This window comes from Zonotrichia albicollis, chromosome Z (genome assembly GCF_047830755.1).
Source record: "Zonotrichia albicollis isolate bZonAlb1 chromosome Z, bZonAlb1.hap1, whole genome shotgun sequence".
Lineage (NCBI taxonomy): Eukaryota > Metazoa > Chordata > Aves > Passeriformes > Passerellidae > Zonotrichia > Zonotrichia albicollis.
Window position 1 is genome coordinate 464,593 of NC_133860.1, and position 13,593 is coordinate 478,185.

Below are 13,593 nucleotides of genomic sequence, written 5' to 3' on the forward strand. Positions count from 1 at the left end.
AATCTTTCACAGAACTTCTGTCAAGACTGTATTTTTTTTTGTTGGTAACCCCATAAAATAATAGATTCAATTAGCATTCTGTTATTCCTTCTAGCTCTTTGAAAGCATTTCACATCATTACTTTATCTGAAGCAGTTATTTATTTCACATTAGAGATAAGCAGTGCTTTTTACCCTGCTAACAATAACTAATAGATGTCGATGTTCACCCAAATTATTTTATAGAGTTGGAAATTAAATCCAGTCACTGCTTTTTTTTTTTCTCTGTGAGGTAAGGCCCATTAGTAAATATCTAAAGATATTTTTTCTAAATACCTAAATATCTAAAGAGGATTTTTTCCTTAGCTAAGCAGGAGCATTGGCAGGGTGGCTGTGGGGCTGTGCAGAGATAGAAGCCTTGGCTTTATTTCCCAGTGACTGTGTCCGGCCTGGGCTGATCAGGTGTCTGCACCTCTGCACAGGCGCTGCTGGAGCAGTGCTGCTCAGGCTCTGCGCTCTCCTCTGGCCCCCACACAGCAGCTAAAGCCCTTTAGGAGCTGATAACTGAGCTTGTAGTTGTGAGCATAAGGCAAAAGTAATTTGCTTTATCTTCAGAATGCACTATTTACTCACCATACCAAAAGCTTCAAGTGACACTTGAGTAGATGTTTCCAAAATGGTTAAAAATGCGTAGTGGTTTTACAGCAGGGGGAAAACGAATTTCATGTTTTTCCAGTAAAATAATCTAAAGGTAGTTAATACCATCTCCAAGAATTTTCATATTTTTCAATGATGACAAAATTTGCTGAGGGATAAAATAGAGGTTTGAGACTCATTTGCCCAGGAAGGGAAATTTTGAGGGGATTTCTGCTGAAAGGTACAAATAAAACTGTTTTGTATTCATGACTAAAGAATTTGCTAGCAATGAATACTTAAATAGGAAATTGGTCATGTTGGCTTCTTCTGGATAAAGAAGGAAAATCGATAGGTACATAGCTTGTTCCTTCTGTGAATGCAAAGCAGATTTTGTTGAAGGGCTCCAAGTCTCTCTTCTCCAGTGGAAAACTTGCTAGAATCCCAAAATTCAGCATTTGCTCTCAGAGAAAATAAGAACTTTTGCTGTTTTATTTTGGGTCCAGTATGAATGGAATATATTTTGAAGCAAATGTAAAAGAAACATGAGGTCTGGAGTGGCAGTGGCTGCCCCAAGGTGCTGTCCAATTGCTTGGACCTCATTGTGGCTCCTCATGAGTCTGGACATGTGCCTGCCTTAACAATAAATATATTTTGAAATCAAATATCTCAGGAAGAAATAGTAGTCATCTTATCATTATAGATTTTCAGCAGTCACAGCTTTTTTTCTTAGTTTTTAAGAAACCAAAAAGTACTAAATAGGAGTGAGAAGAGTCCTAAATTCATAGGACTTACTGCTTTTGTTCAGAGCACCTGCTTTTCATGAGGAAACCACTTTCATATGATGAAAGGCAAAAGCAAAAAATATTTTACTAATTTATTCACTAAAATCTCAAGCTCTTTGAAACAATCCTGCAGGGATTGTGCATGGCAAAACCAAATGCATCTGGTAAGTGCTTCACATTTCAGACAGGTAAAAGGCAAAGAATCCACTCCTGCCTTGCACAAAGTGGGGAAGAAATGCAAGAAGAAATGGATGAGACCACTCTGTGATCTCATAGGGCAAGTCTTGCTTCTATGCATTGAAAAGAGCCATGTCTGTGATCTGTAGCCACAACTCCACAACAAAACAAAACAAAACAAAACAAAACAAAACAAAACAAAACAAAACAAAACAAAACAAAACAAAACAAAACAAAACACCACAGTCAAATCAACAACAACAATAAAAGAACAAAGAACATTGTCTTGAAAATAGTCCAGTTATAATTAAGAGAAGGCAGGGGAAAATTATTTAATTAAAAGGTTAAAGTCTTATTATCTCTTTTAATCTTTTCAACGTGGTGTCCCAAAATTAACTGTTAACACAAGCATGTAAACTTATGCAAAATAAAGACAAAATAGAATAGGAAACTCAGATATGGCACAAAAATTTGTATTCTGTGTCTTCAATTCACATTCCTGTAATTTTAGTAGATTTCACTGCGGCTGGGTAGATGCTACTAATTCTGCTCTATTAACACGAGTTAATGAAAGTATATTTAGGAAAATTTCCCTGCATATTGTTTGCATATTGTTTTGTGCATCTGACCTCACATTGTGATTTGGAGTTCATAAATGTGAGGTTTGTTGCACTGGTGATGTCTGTTACAACTGGCAGCAAGGGTAGAAGCTACTGATCATTTCAATATTTGAAAAGCATGAACCTGTGAAACTGTTTACAAAATTTTTCTTAAACCAGGTTTGCATCTCCATAAGATAAGGGAAACCCTTGAATAAAGAAAATTTCCTTCAATACAGGGAGACTATAACAGTTCTTCAGTGTAGCAGTGTATAAAGAAATTCTACACAAACCTGGGACAAGATCCATAGAAAAAGTTCTTATGAGGTAGCTGTAAACTGATCACAGAGGGGAACAACCAAGTACTGAAAAAAAAAAGGAGAAACTAAAGGGGTTTTTTTCCCCTATCCCTTGAATTTTGCCATTTATGCAAATTCACCAGTAATTAGCAGCAGATGAGGTTTTTCATGAAGACTGGACAACAAGATCATGCTTGATAATTTTCCTGGCATTTAAAGTAAGTGAAAATTTAGAATCTAAATTATTGAAAAAAATAATTCCAAGAATAATGACAGATTTGCCACTCTCTTTAATACTAACATTAATAACAATATTAATTTTTAAAAAAAGCAACTATCAACTAAATTATTACTCAAGCAGAATTAAGGTTACCTCATAATTTTAATAAAGGTTGTGCTCATCCTAAATTCCATGCTCAATCTTTGATAAATTCAAATGTCGGCCCAGTTTTCTCTTTGTATTTAGGACTTGGTTTTTGTTTGATTATTTAATTGTTGTTGCTGTGTTGGTTTGGTCTTGGGGTGGCCTTTTAAAGTTTTTGAAATCCTTATTTTGGCACAGGACATGAATTCACTGAAATATTTGTGTATGAAGAGGGTATTCCAACCAAATTTCATTTTATTTGATAATTGCTGCATTAAGTACTTTGACAATTTGAGTGTCAGAGATCTGTTGCAGTGAGAGCAAAAGCAGAAAGAAAGAGTGGATAAGGAGGGACTGAGCACTGCAGACACTGAAGGTGAGGAATGTTGAGACTGAAGGTGGGGGAAGAAATGCTTGAAGTTGAGAATGCTAACAGGAAGGGAAGTTTGCTTCTTATGTTGATATAACATCCCCTTCTTTTCCCCCCCAGTAATCAAAGTTTATATTACTTGACATTTAAATAAATTAATTAAACCAGTCATCAGGTTGCTCTGCTCATAGCAGCATGATGTGAAATTTTTTGTTTTGTTTTATTTCTCTGGTTGTCCTTGTCAGGATCACTTCTTTCAATCTCCTCAGCTTGCCCTCACTATCTACTGGAAATGTTCAATCATTTCATCACAATCAGTCAATAAAAAATGCAGTAGCTAATGTTTTCCTCATGAACATTTTGGTTTTGCTTTTTCCAGTTTGCAACAGGAGTGTTCTGTCAGGGTCTTAGGAAAACAAGAAACCCACAACAGTATGACTTAAAATAGATACATATTTGGTGCTGGAAGACATCTGAGTCTGATCGAGGCAGTAGAAGCTTTACAATTTTCACAAGACTCCCAGTCAGTGATGCAGATCCATTACCTCAATCTGCCCATCACAGTAAGTCAGTTGGAAGTCTCTGTCTGGAGGAGGAGGCTGGCTGGTGGGTATTTGTCACTCTGAATGTGATTGATGCTATCAGGGTGTTAACCTTGGTACTTGACAGCAATTCAATAGGAAGCAATGTATTTCCAGGCAGCAATTTTATTTGTAGAAAGGAAGATATTTTCCTTTTTTCCAAATACAAAGTCTGAATAGAAAGATTGAGACTTTCTGGAAGTGTCACTGGAATAGAAAGATAAATACAGGGACTTGTACCAGTTGTCAAAAGGATTGAAGTGATTTGTGTTGCATCTGCAGCTCCTGGGAGCTTTGGGAATGACAGAAACAGCAACTGCTCTGAGAGCTGCAAAAACACATCCCTGCAGAGCTCTTGCTCCTGAGCTCCTTACAGCTCAAATAGATAAGTCAAGACAAGAAAATATTTTTAAACTATTTTATAGATGGTAGTTAAAAGCCAGATATTTAAGGCCTGCAAACTTTTTATCGGTTGCAGGGTTTAAGAGACTCAGCTCTGTTCAGGTTTCAAAGGACTCTAAATTGAGTCCTAAAATGGCCTGCAATTAAACTGTGATTTTACACATCTTTCAGAACTAAAAGTTCAGAGAGATTGTCAGAGACTTTAATTCAGTATCAAAAAAACAAAAAAAGAAAGTAATACAGATTAATTTTTCCTAGGTTTGGCCATGAAATTGTGTGTGTTTAGATATATATATATATACGTACCTACCCACACCTATATACATACACATATATATGTGTATGTGTATACATACATATAAATTATATACACATATATTTACAAAAATTAATTTTAACTCCCTGAGAAAACATGTTGAAGTCACGTTTCAGTCTGAGCTCCATCTGTAAGCATTTGTAAAAGAAAGTCATACGAAATCCAGCATTTACTTTCAGCTTGTCTGTATAAAAGACTTTATGTCTAAAATACTTCAAAACAACAATACTGAGGTGAACTCCTTTTAATTATCCACTGGAAATCATCTTTTGATAGAGCCAAAATGTCAAGACAGTCAGAATCTTACTCCAGAATTATGTTTCAGAGAAGCAGCAGCACCAGAGCTGCATAACAGACTAATGAGAAATGCTCTGAAGCTGATGGTTTTGCCTATTGTATTAATATTAATGGACAAAACCAAACAAAGCCCCACAAACAAACAAAAAAAAACCCCACAATAAACCCAAAACCAAACCAAAACAGAAACAACAAAAACATCAAAACCCCCAAAATCCCTAACCACCTTAATATTCAATATTGGTTAGTTCTCTCCATTCCCATTCCCTGAAGCAACTTCTGTTTTCTATCGGATGTTAGGCTTAACTTCCTTTAAATGAGATCACATTCTAGACAATGATTCTAGTAAACATGAGAGGTTTATCTTATATTATTTTATGTGTTCTGATCCTGATTCCATTTCTGTATCCACCTTCATACTTAGCTGTAGAACAGAGTGACAGAATTTTGTCCTGCATTCTGTAAAACAGTTATATTTATTTCCCTCAAGCCAGCTACTTAAATGATTACTGTATTTTCTGATATGTGCTGCAAATCCACCCAAGTAACTGAGTTTTTAGTTATTTTTTCTTAGTTAAGTTGTTAACTGTGATCTTCAAACACGCCTCCATTGTTGTTTTTTTCTTATTAAGACAAAAATAAAGCTAATAGGCACGGTGAAAAAAGAAACTAATAGCTGCCATAGGAGGTCTTTCTCTCTTGTTTTCTTTAAAAAAAATAGTCAGAAATCTGGCAAAACCTCCAAATATGTTGATTTATTTGTGAATGTTTAGCCCAATTATTTTGAGTACAGTCCCTCACAGAGTTTTAACTATGCTTGTAGTGATGTGATGGGGATTTAAAATATATCTCTGTATGAGCAGAGAATATAAATACTTGAGAAGTTCTGAGAATCACAGGATCACAGAAGAGCTGGGGTTGGAAGGGACCTTGAAGGAAATCTCATTCCACCCTCTGCCATGGGCAGGAACACCTTCCACTTTCCCAGGTTGCTCCAAGACCTGTCCAAGCTGGCTTTGGACACTTCCAGGGATGGGGCAGCCAGAGCAGCTCTGGGCATCCTGTGCCAGGGCGTGACCACCCTCACACCCACAGGGGACTTATAAAAAGGAGGAATAGGGATTCCTTACATGGGCAGGCAGTCCCCTAAAAAAACCATGAGGCTACAGAAGGTGATCCCTTTCTTCAGGCTGAATGACTCCAGCTTTTTCTTGGCTGAAATGGTGAGATCAATAACAAAACAATTTTTATAAAGTCAATAAAGTGTCTTTATGTTTCCAATGCTGGTTTTCTCACTACTTACTTATCTAGTGATCTATGTATTATTTAGCCATTCTACATTTCCCTGAAAAACATTTTTTTTCAGTGCTAGATAAAAGCATGAGAAAAAATGAAAAAAACAACAGGGATATAGGTAAAAGGTAGGGAGTTTACTACATTCTATATTTCCTCTATATTTGGAATGTTCATTATTAAGAGAAAAGAGCATAGTCTTCTGAGTACATTAAAATCTGGAATATCCAGTAGATTAACAAGAGTAAGGAATGAATGGATTGGTTTTGTTCTTATGTTGCTAGTTTAAGTTAACACCACACTATTCATATGTTAGAAGCAGGTCGTGCTAACGGTGGGATGAATTACTTCAGGAGCACTGGGTATGGGGATCTCTTGGAGATAATTGCAAACTTGAATATCAAAGTGTGCATAGACTAAAAGCACATAACATCCACAATGAATGCATCTTGGGATGCATTCATCCCAAGGGAAAGAAATGCATCCCTTGATGCATTCATCAAGGGAAAGAAAGAAGATGGGCTCTTAAGTCCCCAGTTTGTGTCAAAACTGCTTTCAGCCCTTTTTACTTTTTCAGCCTACTTCAGCCTTTTTTATATTTTTAAATAGCAGTGAAGACAAGGACTTCTGAACATCTTTGGGTTTTTTTTATTTACAAGCATTTGCAAAGCACTGTCTTTCCTAAAACCCATGTCTTCTGAAACCCTGGGGTTTAGGATGCCTGAATACACCAATCAGCAAGTGCACAAACTCCATCAGCTACAGTCCCAAACTCAAAGCAGACAGCTCCATCTTTTTGTGGTTCCCGACTGCCCTCTCAGCACACCCATTCCAGCTCCAAAGCAGAGGATTGTGAATTGCTCTCTCAGGGATGAGTTCAGAACAGTCACGTGTGGATTCAAACAGCTGCCACCAAAATCAGCAGTGAAGCCAGCACACACAGGTGTCTGAGCAGCGGCAGGAGTGGGGAAAATCCCTGTGGTGACTAAAAAGTCTGTTTCACTGTCAGCTGCCTGTGGGGAATGCTACTCCAGCCTTTTAAACTGCGGTGCTGAGAATGACACGGAGAGAAATGGGGGAAAGGGGAATTCTTGGGGGTTCCACTGGTACCTCAGGGCTATGGTGTCCCACTCCCACCTCCTCCTGGAGGAGGAGGAGCTCCTGGGAGATAGTGGGAGACAGATCAACACTCTTGAGGTGATGGTTTGTTCAAGAACTATCTTTAGGAAATGTAACTGGACAGAGGCAGGAATTCACACTGCCATTTATAATTAGGCAGGGATACACCTCTCTCTCTCTCTAGGAGGTTACACATTGTTCCAGCAATCTGGGGTAAGGCTCAGCTGGTGTGAATTTGCTGGCTGGTGGTACAGATTGCTACTCCATTCCACTCCTTTTCTGGTAAGAGATATTTTTTCCCCCTTCTTCTAAAATTGAGGAAATGTTTTGTGAATGGCACATTAGAATAAAAATTGAACCTCAAGGTGTTAAAGACTAAATTTAAAACTGATGCATAGACAGTCTGCTACCAGGAGTATTCCTTTTGGGTTCAGCTTTAAATCCACATTAATTATACTGAAATGAATAACTGCTTCTTGAGTTGCAGCAGTGGAAGATTTTGCTCCAATCTTTGCTGTATTTTGACTGAAAAATCATAGCCCTGAATATAAGTGTTAAATATTAATATTGAATTTAAATATACATGAAGGGAACTGCTTCCATATGTTCATATTATGAATCTAATTCCGTTTTAGTAGAATGAGCCACAAGCAGTGGGCCTGTTTCACTGTACCATTAATCTCAAAATGCTGGTAGTGGAATTTAATTGCCTGCATTAAAATTTAAGCCTCACTTTCTATTTCTGTCTTTCAATGCAATTGGATCTTTTCCCTGAGTTGCAAATGCCAAAACCTATTTACATTGCATAAGGAATATGACCTTACACTCATGTGACATCTGCAACAAATTTCATGAGACATTCCCAAAGAAACAGCTCCAAGGTTTGAAATGGAGAGATTTTAAGCTGTAGGCATAGCAGAAGGAATGAGAGGAGATGTAATTTCTGTGTCATTAAAGTGAATGGAAATTTGAGTTCATCAAGGAGGGGCTCAGCAGTGAGTCTCAGGGTAGGCAAAGTCCCCAGACATGGACAGACAGAAAGGAAACCAGCAGTAGACAACTAAAGATGGAATTAAAAGCACAAGGAAGGATAGCAAAGATGTATATTTCTCACTTTCTGAGATGGTGGAGAAAACCAGGCTTGATAGAAAAATACAAGAGTTGCCTAAATTAGCTGCTAAATATGGAACAGAGTATCTGGTGTTGGCGAGCAAAAATCTTGTCACCTGAGACATGAAAACCACCTAAAGTCTCTCTGTCCTTCAGATTTCCAGTTTTCTGTCTTGTATGAGTTGGTCTGATAAAGCTCTTTCCTCTTCCAGCAAATTCTGTGTCTCCCATTTCCTCAGCCCATTCAGTCCTCAGGGGCTAAAATATTGAGACATGGGGAAGGAAACAGAAAGGAAGAAGGTGCATGAAATGTTAGTATGCTGTGCCTGATGCAATTCCAACAGCTTCATCCTGAATTCTTCCACTGACTAGGGATGTCATACTGGATTCATAAAAAAGAGAGAAGAGGAGGGCATGCCAGAATAGAGAAATGAAGAAGAAACAGACTCCTTACAAGGCATGATAGAATATAATGATGTAGAACATAAAAATATCACACATTTTTTTATTTCTGGCCATCAGTGAAAACTAAATCTGCCTATATTCTGAGACAGGTAATATGTTTTCTCAACATATTTCTATAAAATATTCATTTTCCCATGCTAGCGCAGAGTCTGCAAGCTGTAGTTTATTAAAAATCCTACAAGTAAAAAATGGCAGTAATGAATTTTTAAAAAACTGTATTCTCTTTGAAGATGATCAAGCAGAGTTTACCAGGCAGAAAAATAATATTAAAAATGCAAGTAAGAAATCAAAATCAAAATCAATTAAGCAAACAAATCTAAATGGAGCCTCTTAACCTTTTTTTCTCAGCAGTAAAACTGATCAATGGGCCAAGTTTATGCTTTTAAATGGTAATTTTGCTTATTCATTGAAGAGGTTGGGTTTTTTTACTCTTATCTTATTTTCAGTAGCTCCTCAGTTTGTAGGCTGCCAAGCAATGCAATCACATGTTTACAAACAGCCTGTCTTGCGTCCTGGCTTGTGGCATTTTTCCTGCACATGGAAGGCAAGGAAGGGAGCTTGAGGAACAAAAATAAAACAGGGCAAAAAATCACCCTTCAAACCCCATTCTGTCTTTGCCAGGGACTCAGTCTGACTCTCTTCACATGTGGTGCCAAAAGTCTTTTTCTCTGTGCTCTGCTGCTGGAGAAGAGCTGGGCTCTCCCTGGCACCAGAGGGGATTTCTCCCCAGTGCTCCTGTTTCTGTTGTTTTAGGGAAGCTCACCACAAGGACCAGGTACGTGCCTGGTGCAGATTATGAGAGAAAACTGCTTTCTAGAAATAACAGCACTGCTTTTATGGACAGGAGTGTTTTACCACAGCAAGGAAAAATGTTTGGTGTCTTGATTTTAGGTGCTCTTGCCTTCTCAAAAAACTGTAACACCCTCTGAGAACACAGGGCTGCTCAGGTCAGGGGCAGGGCTAGGGAGAAAAGGACTTTGACATTGGCTCAGTTTTCTACTCAGGCAGATGGCACAGCACCAAAAGCATCTAGGATCAGCAAAAAACCATCCAATTAATTTCCAACAATTTTTCCCTCATACATAAAAATTGAAGTTTTGTGGACCTTTTTGCATTGTCAAGACAGAAAAATAAGAAGTAATGTGGCTACACAAACAAAACTTAGATGTTGGTTTTTAGTCAAAAATATTAATTTCAAACCCTCCTGTTCTACCACTGAAGCTCACAGAAGATTCAAGAATGGCTTTGCAATTCTTGCTTCAATGGATACAAAAATTTAGAAACTGCAGAGAAAATGATTCCTTAACTTTATATTGTGAGAAGGTTGTATTGATATCTATAGCTAATGACAGCAGCTCCCATTACTCTACTTAGTCAGAATTATGCAACAAGAGAAAATAACCACAGTTAGATTCATGTTTTTTAAAAGGCCTTTGGTGAAGAAAGGACTGTGCGGTTTGAATGTGAATATTCAGTGGCTTTCACCAGTTAAAACAGCCCATCCTGTTGTATTCTGGTGGTGACTGTGTTCTGCAGTGTTTGCATCTACAATGAGCCTATGTACCTGCAGATCCAGTAGCACTACACCTAAATCAAGTTTTCACTTGTGCTGTAACATGTATTTCAGCCTCTATTGGACTTACTCGCCAAAGCTTTACAATAATGTCAAGAAGGACAAAATTCAAAGGACAAAAGGCCAAAATTCAATCAAAATGCAGGAATGTTTTGGTGGGACGAAAACTTGTGAAAAACAGCCTTCTGATTTTGAAAACTAAGACTAATAGTGTAATCTTCCCCAGATAGATGTCCACTATAGAAATGCAAGGTATTTTTATGCACTGAAAGTGAAAGTTGACTGGTACAATAAACATGTCGAATGCTTTAATGCTGATTATCAATGATGACTATAAAGCTTTCACTGAGCATGAACCTCAGGCAAGGAAATAAATCAGTTTACAATAACTGAAAAATGTGTAAATACTCTTGCAAATTATTTCTCCAATGCATTTGAACAACTTTGCTAAAGCAGTAAAAAAATATTACCAAACCACCTCTTAGTCCAAGAGGAATGCCATTCAAACCCAGTAGACACATGTGTAGCATAACTTACTAGGATAATTAGAATTTTCACAAGGCCATTATGCCCATGAAAACAACTGTAAACATGAAATATTTTATCATAATAAGCAATATTCATTTGTGTCACCATCCTGAATGAGCTGAGCACTTCAATAATATTCTAATTATACTTCCACCTACTAATTTGGACACTGGGAGAGAGGAAAAAAACAAAGGGGGGGAAAAAGTCTTAAATAGAGTTAAAGTGATTCTTATATGACTTTGACACTTAATTTAAAATCTCTTCCCTATTCTTCCTGCATGAAAAACTGAATTTCTGAAAATCTCATACCATTTATATTTCATGTGTTGTAGCCCACAAACACAAATAAAACTCTATATTGCAATACTTAGTAAGTAGTAAATGGTATTTTTGTCTCAGTAAGATAGAAGTCCTTTTGCTCTCATTCTCTGTCTTAAACTTGATTTGCAATTACCTTCTCAGCTGAGCACCAAACCCATTTTTCCTCCTCAACTCCATTCCCTGAGTAGGTGCTGAGCAATATTTTTAACAAGTCAAATTGCTAACATCAGAGGGAGACAGATAGTCTTCGTCCTCTCAAACTATCACTTGCTTCTGTGCTCTGATTGAGAAATATACTTCAATGCCTCTTTTCCTACTGCTCTCTAAAGGTACAGTGCCGTTCTGGTCCTGGGCAACCTCCTGTGGTCCTTTGGCTCCAGGACCTGTGGGTCACAAGACATTTCACTGAATCAAAAGTGAGTGATTATAACATAATATTTTACCCTTCTGGTTTTTTCACACTCTTGTCTCCCAGCCACAGTGAAGAATTTTTGTGTCAACGTGTTGAGACATCAGAGCCTCTTCCCCTGGCACGCCATGGAATTCAGGAGGCATCAGACACCGTGTGGGTTCCTGAAGACACAAACACCACAATCCTCTGGTCTATGACTACAGCAGGGCAAAACAAAGGCACAGCTATGTTTAAGTGCTCTACCTCGATTTAATATTTCCATGTAAAGACTTGGTATTTCTGAGGAAAGGAAACAAGAATAAGTTGAGAGCTGGCTTTAGAAACATTTTGGTTCTAAAACTTTCTACCAACCAAATGTATTTTCCTCCTGTCCCCATCTAACACCCTCTCCCTTCCTTCCTCCCTCTCTCTTTTCCTCCCCACCACCTCCCTCTTTCCCATTCTGTCAATATCAGTATAATTCATGCTTCATTTAACCCAGCATATTGCATTAGGCTTCTCACAGGACCAAGCAAGATAAAAATTAAATCTCAGATCAGTTCGTGCATTGCCTTGCCTTCATTTTTCTGTAAGTGAAGCCAGTGCCCTGACAGGTTTCTATCTGAGTTGCAATGTGCAGAGCACAGTATCTCATTATCCACCCAGCAGGTTTGCTGTTAACAGGGTAGCACTGCCTTCTTTGCATTGACCTGCTTACCAAGTTACAGTTTCCTGCAGTGACAGTTTTGGTTCTGAATCTATGGCTGAGCAAAACAAGTATAAGCAATTGTTTTTTTTCTTTTAAAGCTAGGCACTTTTTAAAATCATCACCTTAATTTCTTAAACTATTTTATGTACGGCATCTAGCAAAAAAACTGAACTCCTTTTACATGATCAACATTCAGGGCAGTCCTTGCACAGGCACTCAGAGTAGAATTATGAGAATATCCACTTTAGAACCACTAAGTATGAACACTTTATAAACTGTTGTCAACCTCAGTGCTGCTTCTCCAAAGCAGTATGGCAATTAAAGTGTATTCCACAGTACAATCTTCACTCCAATTTAAATATAAAAGCATTTGCAGCATGTAGCAGCATTCAGGAAATTTATGTCTACCATGATGCATTATTTAAAGTGTCCTGAACTACAGCACCAAGAACATATTTTTAAGGTGTTAGGCATGAGAGTTTTCAAGGTCATGGAAATTGCTGGTTTGCTCTAATTGTGTAAGTCTAGTGTGTACCCAGAGCAAGCATAAAGAAAAAGAAATATTTCCTACATATTTCTTTTGTGCCTTCCTAGTGACACAGCAATTTCTCTTTTTTAACTTTGTTCACAAGCTGAGACAACTGGTGCATCTCAATCAACACGTCTTGCTTATATATTTTAACACTTATTCCTAATCTTATTCTACGTATATATTTCAATTATTAAACAACACTTTCACATTAGTGGTGGACAAGATAATACTATAATTATCATGCTTACCTTTATTACTGTTTGTTATCATCCCCACATGTTATATGGAGCATCTCAATGTCACTGTGCCCTGCTGGTGCTGCTCACGGAGCTCCCACTGTCCCTGCACATGAAGCACTGACCAAGACCCTGCAGCTCCTGCTCCCTTTCCCTCATAGAGCATCACCCGACAGCCCCACCAGTGGTGTCAGAGCTCACCAGACCATCTTCCCCTCTAGAACCCAAAATAGCTGCCAAACTGGCTCAAAACAGGGAGAAATTTTGGGGTGGAGTGGTTGAATATATGCCTACACAAAGTGCATTGTAGGTTTCTGGTCATGGAGAGAGTGAGATGTCAATAGGTGTCTCTGTTTCCATAACTCAATTTCATACATTTTAATTCTATTTCAAATGAACTTGACAACTTGTAATTTTTAAAATTGTTCTTGCTAAATTTCCAGTGTTTCTTGCAAATTCTCAAGTGATAAAAACCTGCTTGTGATCTCATTTTTTTACCTATTTTACCTATTTTT

The 13,593-nt window shown here is 37.8% G+C and overlaps 1 protein-coding gene across 3 annotated transcripts in view; it reads right to left on the reverse strand.

Annotated features, from left to right (window-relative positions):
• The window catches only part of LOC113460215 (uncharacterized), a 36,616-nt gene that overhangs the window by 21,128 nt on the left and 1,895 nt on the right, over nt 1-13,593 (reverse strand). For 2 of the 3 annotated variants that reach the window (XM_074532889.1, XM_074532891.1), the window contains exons 3-4: nt 11,654-11,783; nt 8,440-8,581 (exon numbers count right to left, since the gene is read on the reverse strand). The gene's annotated coding sequence lies outside the window, so the exon portion shown is untranslated. The remainder of the gene's footprint in view (nt 1-8,439; nt 8,582-11,653; nt 11,784-13,593) is intronic. The other variant, XM_074532890.1, reaches the window with a different exon arrangement.